Source organism: Castor canadensis, chromosome 14, assembly GCF_047511655.1.
Source record: "Castor canadensis chromosome 14, mCasCan1.hap1v2, whole genome shotgun sequence".
Lineage (NCBI taxonomy): Eukaryota > Metazoa > Chordata > Mammalia > Rodentia > Castoridae > Castor > Castor canadensis.
In genome coordinates this window covers 3,803,545-3,813,493 of record NC_133399.1, presented here as the reverse complement: position 1 = coordinate 3,813,493, position 9,949 = coordinate 3,803,545, and positions in this window count along the sequence as shown.

Below are 9,949 nucleotides of genomic sequence, written 5' to 3'. Positions count from 1 at the left end.
TGTTAATTTAATTCTTGATTACTCTCATCTCTTAGGAAACCCAGAACTCACCAGAGAAAAAGGCGAGAGAAGGTGCCCTGTACTGCAATGCTCCTTCCTCACAAAAACATCATAAATAAGCCTATAAGATCCAATGACTACCCTGCATCACCACACAGGCATCAGTGTGGATCTTTCCAGAGAGAACTGTGGGCCAGAATGAAGTCACCTCTCCCACAGACAAGACAGGATAGGACAGTGTTCCTGACTCCCTGCCTTGCCCCCTCCCCTGCAGGATTCAGGGCACCAAAGAGTGAGTGGTATCAAAAGTACAACCCATTCACACATTGACAAGATGACTGTGGCCCTCTTTGCCCAACTGCAGAGAATGGCCATGATGTCACCTTTTTCTAAGGTAATGCAGCCAAATGTCTTCTAAGGTTCTGCACTCATTGTAAATCACTCAGCTGCCAAACTGATGTGTCTAAGAAGACTCATCATTGGAAAGTTGGCAATTTGGCAGGTAACTTCCTGCCCAATTCTGCATCATGTAACATTTACTGTGGCACTCACTATTGGTCCATACAGGCTTGAAACAGCCTCTCTGACAGTCTAATCCCTCAGGTAAAGAACCTCAAGGCATTTGTAACAGGATAAGGATGCTTTTACTGGCTGATCTATAGGACAGTACCCAGCAACAGCCAATGCTCAGGCTTTTTATTTCTCAAAACTTGTCCTGGCCCCTTGCCCCATCCCTCCCTATTCATGAAGTATGAATCTAGGATAACTATGCATATCAAAATCAAAACACGGCATAAAAATCAGTCCTATTATAACCACAGTTAATCCTACAGAAAGGAGGGAACACCCACCAGCATTTGCCTGTGACTCACTTGATTTCAAGTACTATGCACCGTCACAGTGGCAACTCCTCTACTCTATCAATACAATGTCAGTTCTATAGACTGACATTATTTAAAGTGCATATTTTAGCTTAGAATGTGACAAACCTGTGAGAGTATTCATTCCATTCATAAAATTTTTTCTTTTCCTCTGTTGACTGATGAATTCTGTAACAATAGCATCCAGTGGCTGATGAGCATGTTAAGTTATCTATCATTTTTGCACCTATTTTTCTTTTTAGTGGGACTAGGCTTTGAATTCAGGGCTTCATTTTGTAAACCAGGTTCTTTACTGCATGAATCACATTTTTATCCCATTTTGCTTTGGTTATTTTTGGAGATGGGGTCTCATGAACTATCTGTAGTTAACCAAAAACATTGAAATATGAAAAGAAGTGAATCCCAGGGAAAAGAAATGAACAGCTCAGTGGTAGGTCAATTGCCTACCATTGGGGTCCACCACCAGCAGAGGAAAAAACTAAACAAAATGATATTAACAAAAAAGAAGTGAGCTTAATGAATTCAACTTTTAATTAACCCTATAAGAATATAATTGCTTTTATTATTTTTATTGATTTCTTCCTAGTATTATCTTCCCTACTTCAAACTAGTAAATCAGTAACTGAGATGTCTTTGCAACAATAGTTTTTTTCAACTTCCAATATAAGTGATCATTATAATGCACAATATAAATCAAAGAACTTGGATCCTGCTGACTCACACCTGTCATCCCAGCTTCTTGTTAGGCTGAGGACAGCAGGATCATGGTTTCAGGCCACCCTGTACAAATAGTTCTGGAGACCCTATCTGTAAATAACCAGAGAAAAATAAGCTTGAGATATTTTTTATGTGGTAGAGCTCCTTTCTTAGAAAGGGAAATCCTGTATTCAAATTCCAGCCCCACAAAAAAACTGAAAAAAATCTTTAACTTTCATATTAATTTAATAAGTATTTTTATTTGGCTGACAAACTCTATTAGGGCTATGATGTCACTCATTTACACCCTATTAACAGCTATGTATCAACATGTGTATGGTCATCTCATTTTATGTTAGAGCAGTGAATATTGAATTTTGATATTAAATTGTTTGTCATTCCATCTCCCCATGGCCAAATATTTCTATGTCCTCAAAGCTAGAATATGCAGATGGAGAGCTTGGTTATGCTTTACCTGTTCTGAGAACCGGGATTACTCAGAGTAAATATAGTAAACTTTGCACACAAACCACACCTTCTCATTGATAGACAAACACTACAAATACCAAGGAAAATTGTAGCCAAGTTACTTTTGTAAGAAAAATGCTTAAACAAAATGCTAACCAAAACTGCTAACAAGAATATAGAGGAATGTCATTAGCAAACAGTCCATGTGGTCGCACTTTGACAAAAGACAAAGGGTATATAAAGAGAATGTTGGGGATTTTTGGTGCCACAACTTGGTAAAAGAATTCACCGAGAAAAGAAAATAGGATAAGCAAGAGGTTTATTTGGGAAGCAGTGGGCAACTGAACACTGGGTAGCTCTACTACTCTGATATGATAGTTTGGTAGTTTTTTTATATGCTGCAAAGCAAAGGAAATCAAAGCTGCACCCTCTAGCAAGAGGGTGGGAAGACTCAAGTAGGAATATTGCATTGAAGGTCCTGAGAACTCAAGCTCTTATTGTGGTCTGTGCAGATGGAAATGGTCATTCCTGGAAAACTGGTCTCTGTGTGATGAACTCTCATAGTGTGAGCTAGGTGCTGGTGGTTCAAGCCTGTAATCCTAATTGTTAGGGTGAGTATAGGGCAGCACATGAGGAGTGGATCTTTCCTCATCACATTTTGCTTTCTGAAAACTACACTGCCCCTGAAGTATAGCAAATGTTCACCTTTAGCCATTTACTAGAAATTTCCCACCCAGCCTCATAGAAAGACCCCATTATCTCATTAGTGGCATAGGTTGATGGAGGGTATTCCTGTCCATTGCCTTCATGGGAGTTCACCATGGGGCTCCATTCTTGGATGTCTCCCATTAAATTCCTATATGTATCCATGGTCTGCAAGCAGCTGTCAGCTCCAGCTCTCTTGTTGGGACTGCCCCAAAGAATTCTCCCAATCAAGCATGTGCTGAGGTATTGAGCCATCCATAGATTGCTTCTTTCAATCTAATGTCTCTGTCTCTTCATCTATGTCTGCATGCATTGCAGTCCAACATGCCTTTTCTCCATGTAACATTAGGTTCTCAGGAGACAGAGATCAGGATGATTGCAGTTTGAAGCCAGCCTGGGCAATTAGTTCTGGAGGCCACAAGTTCAAATCCCAGTATGTGTAAAGAAAACAAATTTGCCTGCTGTCATCAAAATGTCCTAGATGTGGGTTTGGAGCATATTTTGGCTTGGATGGTCAGGCTGAGGCTGTTGTTTTTTGTAGGATCCCAGGTTTTCAGTTCACCAAGACCCTCCTGTATCACAGGCATTAGTATTAGCTGTCTAGTCCAGAATGAGATTCCTTATCATCAGACAAGCCGTGGTTCTCAACCATCATGTTTCCATTAGTCTTCATCAGAGACTTCCTACTTCTTAGCCAAGACAGCCTCACCAAAGCAGTCATGATTCCATCCTCTTTGACATCCAATGAAATACAAGGTGAAACTTCTATCATTTTAGGTCAATAATTCAATTGCTGCCTTTTTACAGGGTTTCTTCAATAAATTTTTGGTGTGGGTTTAAAGATTATTGCACATATTATTTGGTAATGGTTTGCCCATTCTCTTACACAGAGTGTGTAAACATTTTAAAAGGCATACAAGAGTCAGGAAGACTTGAACAAGTGAAGAGATGGGCTAACTTGTGATATTACATGAAATTAACTTCTGAAAAATATTTATGATATCATAAATGAGTTGCATATAAATTTGGTGACAGGAATGAATTACAGGTTTCCATTTACTCAGTTAAAAAAAATATATTTTGAACTTTAGTTTATTTAATTCACATACCACTACTCTTCTGACTTGATTAACATAAGAGAAATAACTGCACATTAAAATAGGACAATTAACATTGACATTTCTTTTGTTCTCTGAATATCATATTCATGCCTAACGTATCAATAACCAATAGGGCAAAAAACTTAAAAGGACACTTAAAGTCATATTTTTATGTAAGTGAATAGTCACAGAGAACTGTTTATGCCACTCATGAAGGTAGCAAAAATAGGAAAATAGATTGCCCAGGGAGGTATACAAAAGTTAATGGGGAAGCTATGGACAAATTTTACTCTCAGCGGTAGATGTGTGGTGAGGCTGACTCTCTGGGCTGCTCATAGCCTTTGATAGGCTGCTCTCCACATTGTTTATTTGGGAAAGGGGCATTGAGGGGAATATATGTTCATCATTATGACCAAAATTTAGTCAAATACTATTTCAGATTTTTGCATAGGACATATTGGGATACATTCCCATACACAGAATGAAAAAGATAAAAAATTAATATCAACATTTCCAGACTCCAAGAATTATGACTGGGCAATGCTTCATGTGAAATTAAGGCAAAAGAGGCACTCCAGAGAGGCATTAACTTCCCTTACCAGAAATCCATGTAAACAAAGTCAGAAAACTAATGTGTTAGTGAAGAAAGGCAGAATCTATGAATTGCTTAGTTTCAACTACAAAAACCCTACCAGGATGTCCCCATGAAATTCAGAGAAAAATCCTTCCAACATCAGATGCTGGATGTTTGATGCGGTGTATTATCCATTTTGAAATTTTAAATTTTTGCACAAGTTCCATTTTGGAGACAAGTCTACTTCCCAAAGTCTTCACTGTGGAAATTTTACAACCAAAACCTCAATGTGAAGTGGCAAATGTACTCTAATATCAGTACATCTACACTGGATAAAGAGAGCCATTTGTTGTGATATGTCTCAACATAGTGATAGGAGTTAGCCTGGGATAGTCATGGAGGGGACTGAGGAAGCACAGATCAAAGGCTAGCCAGAACAGGGCATCACAACACAAACATCTTTCAGAGACAATATAGAATAGAGAAGGGAGTCATCTTGAAACTATACCAAAGGGCAGGCATGGCAACACATCTTTAAGAAGCAGATATAAAGGTAGGAGGGAGTAGTCTATAAAGGTTGTCCTTAGTGCCAAATCTTTCTCTCAATCCACCTAGTAGATTGTTTTTTAAGTCAATCTGTGAAGTCAACCCAGACACACTTCCACCTGTAATAAAATCTCATGGAGTTTTTACTTGAGAAAGAAAATCCAAGGAATCTTGGTACAGACATTGGCTATAGATTTACACAGACAAAAGCATGGGAGCAGGGGACAAAGGCATGCACAGCAAATGGTTCCAACCACATGTGTGACATGGTTGGTCATCATCTCAGTCCCTGGTCTGGGAGAAGTTCCAGAGTTGTTTTCTGGAGGGTGTTCCACCTAAGCAGATTAAGCCTAAGTCATAAGTACTAATTATTGAAGTCTGAAACTAGAAACACCTTTATCAAGCAGAATAAAGAGTAAGTAAATTCAGAATGCTCCCAGTTAAATGGGCTGTGCAGGGAAAAATTATGAGGATGGACTACAAAAAAAATTTTCTTAAATAGAAGGCCTTGACAAAAAAGTGATTTTGCCATCTGTGAGGGCTTGGGTGACTACTGTCCCTGTGTACTATCACTTCTTTAAAACCTCTTGGCTTTAGAATGTTCTTGAGCTCTGCTACAGGTGACTCCATCTGGATTGTGACAGCTATACCTTCTTGTCTCCAAACTGTTGGTGAAAAGCCGCCTCTGACATTTTCTCTTTAACTCTTTCTCCAAGATACATACTCAGTACCTTTCTATATCCTTTGTACTTATTGATTTATTGAGTTTGTAAATTGTATTAAGAACTTTAAATATTTTTCCAATTACCCTTATATTTTTATTATGCAGACCCATGAAGAAAGGCAATTTTGAATTGTTTATTTCTAAGTAACTTAACTGTTTTTCTTTAAAGTATCAGCAGCAGAAGTGAAGAGAACAGAAGAACTTCATTTCTTGTCATTAACACAATGATAAGAATCATCCTAAAGATGTACAAACACATGCATATGCAGGAATGTTTTAAATTAGCCATGCCATAAGTATCATTTGAAGCATACATAGAGTTCAAGAACATGTAAAACTAACTAAGTGGCCACAAGTACAATGATCACTTATTTTTAAACTTTTAGGAGCAGACTGAGATTTTTCCCAGGTTCTTTTAGGGATCATTTTGGGCAGCTTGATATCTAAAGCAAGAGTCAATTTTAGGAAAGTGTTTTGAATCAGTTTCAGTCACCAATGAGACTGTTGCCATAGCTATGATATTTTTGTATCTAATAACTTAATCATGCAACAGACATACACAAAATTCACCCAACAGCACACTAAACAATTACATTAATTTTCAATTCACTCAAAGATATTGAAGGCTTTACATTTACCACTTGAAGGTTTTTTTTTTTAAATCATTTCCTTGGGGTACAGTAGCTTTGTTATTAGGCAAACCTTTAAATTTAGGGAGCCTAGTCTTGGGTGTAGGGTTGGCATCCTATATACTTGCCTGGACAAAGCATATAGGATGTGCAAATCAACCATCTTACTTTAGAGACAGGCTGAAAAAAGGGCAGACTGTTGTGGTAAAAAGGATTATGTCTCCATTGAAACTGTTGATAGAAATCATGGAAAAGGTAGAGTGAATTAACGCTTTAAGTGTTCATTTTAGGTAAGGGTCCTGGTGAAAAAAGTCCAAATGCCTTATTGAATCCATAGCAGAACTCATGAAAGCTGTCCTTTTGCCTTTTAGCTAAAGCCATAACCTAGGAAACTGACACTTTAAATACATGGGGCATTTTTAGACATAGAACAGAAATTCTGCCTTTGGTCTTTTCAGAATATGTGCAAGTGAGGCTGAGGGTGTGGGTCCATAATCCCAACCATATGGTACCTTGGCCAAGAGAATGAATGGGTCAGCCCAGGGTCACCACCTGCAGCAACCTAGATATGGCCTGTTCCCTCTCCTGGTCTTGACATATCTGCAATAGAAAAACCAAGACTTAAAGGAGAAAAATTGTTTACATGTTCAGGCACATTTAGAGGCTTAGTTTTAAGTGGAAGACCAGGAGGTCTGGACAGAAAAGTAGTTCCTGTCATGAGCCACATGTCATTTAGATTTGCAATTTATTTCATGTTTGTAGTTCTGGGACCATGGCAGTCACTGAGAAGGCTGAGAGCTCTGACAGTGTGACTTGACCAGGATTTTTCTTTCCATTTCTCTTTTGTCCACTTCTTTCTCTCTTGTCCTCACCCAGATGGCCAGTCTGGGAGAGGACACAGGAGACTATAGAGTAGAAGGGTAAAAGTAACCTCCATCATGGCTGTGAAAGATTTAGAGAGAAGCATTTCAAAGTTAAACATTTTTTTTATATCTTGTGAGATGAGGAAAGAGGAAAGGATAACATAAACATGAGTTGAAATCAGAGAAGGAGGTTTTCAATGGAAGACAGAAAAGCATGGGGAGGGAGAGTATTTTTGTTTAGGAGGAGAACAGAGAAAGGGAGAGACTGGAGAGTAGATGAACAGAGACCTGGATGTTGGGAAACCTCCATGTCCCATAGCATTGGAAGTTTTTGAGATTGTGAAGAATTTGGTAATAGAAATGGGCCTGTTTGGGCCAATGGTCATTACTATCTAATTTATATTGGGGTCAAATCATTTTACAATGTAAAATTGGCCATTTGGGTTTAATGATCTTTGTGAACTCCAGAGTCTGAAGGTTTTGAGGAGACATGCCAATGAACTGCCCCTAAGTGCCTTGGATGATTTTGACCCATTTTTTGTGGATTGGAAATAGATGGTTGGAAATTGAGACCATTCCAGTGTGTTCAAAGGTCCAATATTGAGACAATGTTATGGGACTTAAGGTCTAAAACCAGTGCAATTCCTGTGGAATCTAGACTGAGATTGGTAGGTGGTGGGTAATCCCCACAGTGGCTCTAATTGGTAGGATAGACATATCAGAGGGCAGGAGCAACACCACTGCCAACTGCTAGTCCATCTGTGCATGCACGTGGATATTTTTGGGTGTCCTAAGAAAACACCAGCTGAAAACACACAGTTGTTGGACAGAGGGAGTCTCTCCCCAAGCAGAGTTTTGCCATGGTCCACAGTCAGAAATCCAAGGTTGGACTGCAGAGGCACCCGGTTGGAGGGACAAATTCACCAAAGGGATGGTAAAGCAGAGATAAAGAATTGAAGCATGAAGAATGTCACATAGGTGGGGAAATGAAATAGCCAATAAAGTCACATGCAACCATATGTGGGTTGAGCTTTGTTTTTTGCTTCTGTAATCTGCTTGCAAGGGTATAGAAGGTGAGACCCCTTTGTTCTCAGGGCTCAGCATTTGAACATGAGTCCATTGGGTCTGTGCTGGAACAATAAAATGTTGCTTCCTACCAAACTGCCTCAGTGTCTGTATCTCAGCTAGAGATTCCTTCAACAATAATAAATATAATTGATCAAATCAACATTTTTATTTATGGTAGAACACCAAAAGAGTTCTGATTCAAATCCTGCTAAGGTTTGATTTCTGGGACACATCCCCAGAGATCTGAGTAACAGAAGTGATTCCCTACCTAGTAGAGTGCCAGGACCAAATACCACTCTCCAGCCATAGCCCTCAGCAGACCAGGCCTCCTACCTGGTATCTACCCAGCTCAGATTGGGGATTCATTGTTGTTAAGCAGAACCTGCTCTTCAGAGTAACCTGCTTCTCCTGGTAGGAAATGGGGTCAAGAATATTCTTAGTGAATTCCATACTCACTTTCCCAAGAGGACGGCCAATGTCAAAGAGAAATGTTTCATAGGCCAGGCCAGGTGAGGACTCACTGTACCAGGAGGAAAGGCCTGGCTTTGGTATTTTGTGTGGTCCCTGATTTAAAGACACCCAGACAAATCATATCCTACTTGGAGAAGTCCAGGCAGAACACAGTTATATATCAAGAAACATTAATATAAGTGAGGGAGGAAATCACAGGGGCCCTGTAATCTCTGCCAGAAGGTAGAGGAGCAGCAAGCAGGGCAGAGTACTGGAGTTTTAGTTTTAAGACATTTTGGGAGATGGGTGAATTTTGGACTTTGATCTCAGGGTCTCATTCTTGCTCATCCTTTTGAGCCATTATGCCAGCAGTTTTGTCTATAGGATATTTTTGAGTTAGGGTCCACATATTATTTGACTGTGATCTTCCTGATCTCTACCTCATGAATAGCTAGGATTAATTACCTCTATAAGCCAATCTAGACTAGCAAACACTTTTAAATCCTTGGTAAACATTCAGAGGGGAAAGGTTTGGGTATTTTTTGATAGTCAATGGGAAATGAAGAAGGATTGGGATTGTGCTTCTAGATAGGGTCAAGTTTCAGCCCAATGTGTGAACAATCTGAGCATATTTGCAATTGAATGGAACTTTTAGGGTATTAAATTTTTTTCCAGGTAGGCATTGCTGGCTTAGTCTTTACTTTAAGCTACTTAAGAGCCAGAGTCAGGAAGATTGAGGTTAGAAGCCCAGCAAATTGTTCATGAGACTCTATCTCAAAAACCCCATCACAAAAAAGGGCTAAAAGAGTGGCTCCAGTTTAAGAGCAACTGCATATCAGGGGCAGGCCCTCAGTTGAAACCACAGTGCTGCCCCCCCAAAAAATCGACCAAACTACTTATGATAAATAATACAGTAGTAATATCCATGCATTAGACTACACTAACTCTCATAATTTACTGTGATTAACCCTGACTTCTGTGCTAGAAAAGGAGCCTAGAACCAAACTTCCCATTATTCCATTCATAACCTCAGACATTTCTGCACACTCCTTTCAAATACCAAATTTTTGTCCCCAAAATCAGATGGAGTAATCAGTGAAAATAATTTTAAAAAGATTTGTAAATAGTTTTAAAGTGAATTTTGATAGCCTTGGTCAGCAAACACATTTTAGTGTCACAATAGACCAAGATGAACCAAGCACTGGTGACTCAGGCTTGTAATCTTTGGTACTTGGGAGACTGAGA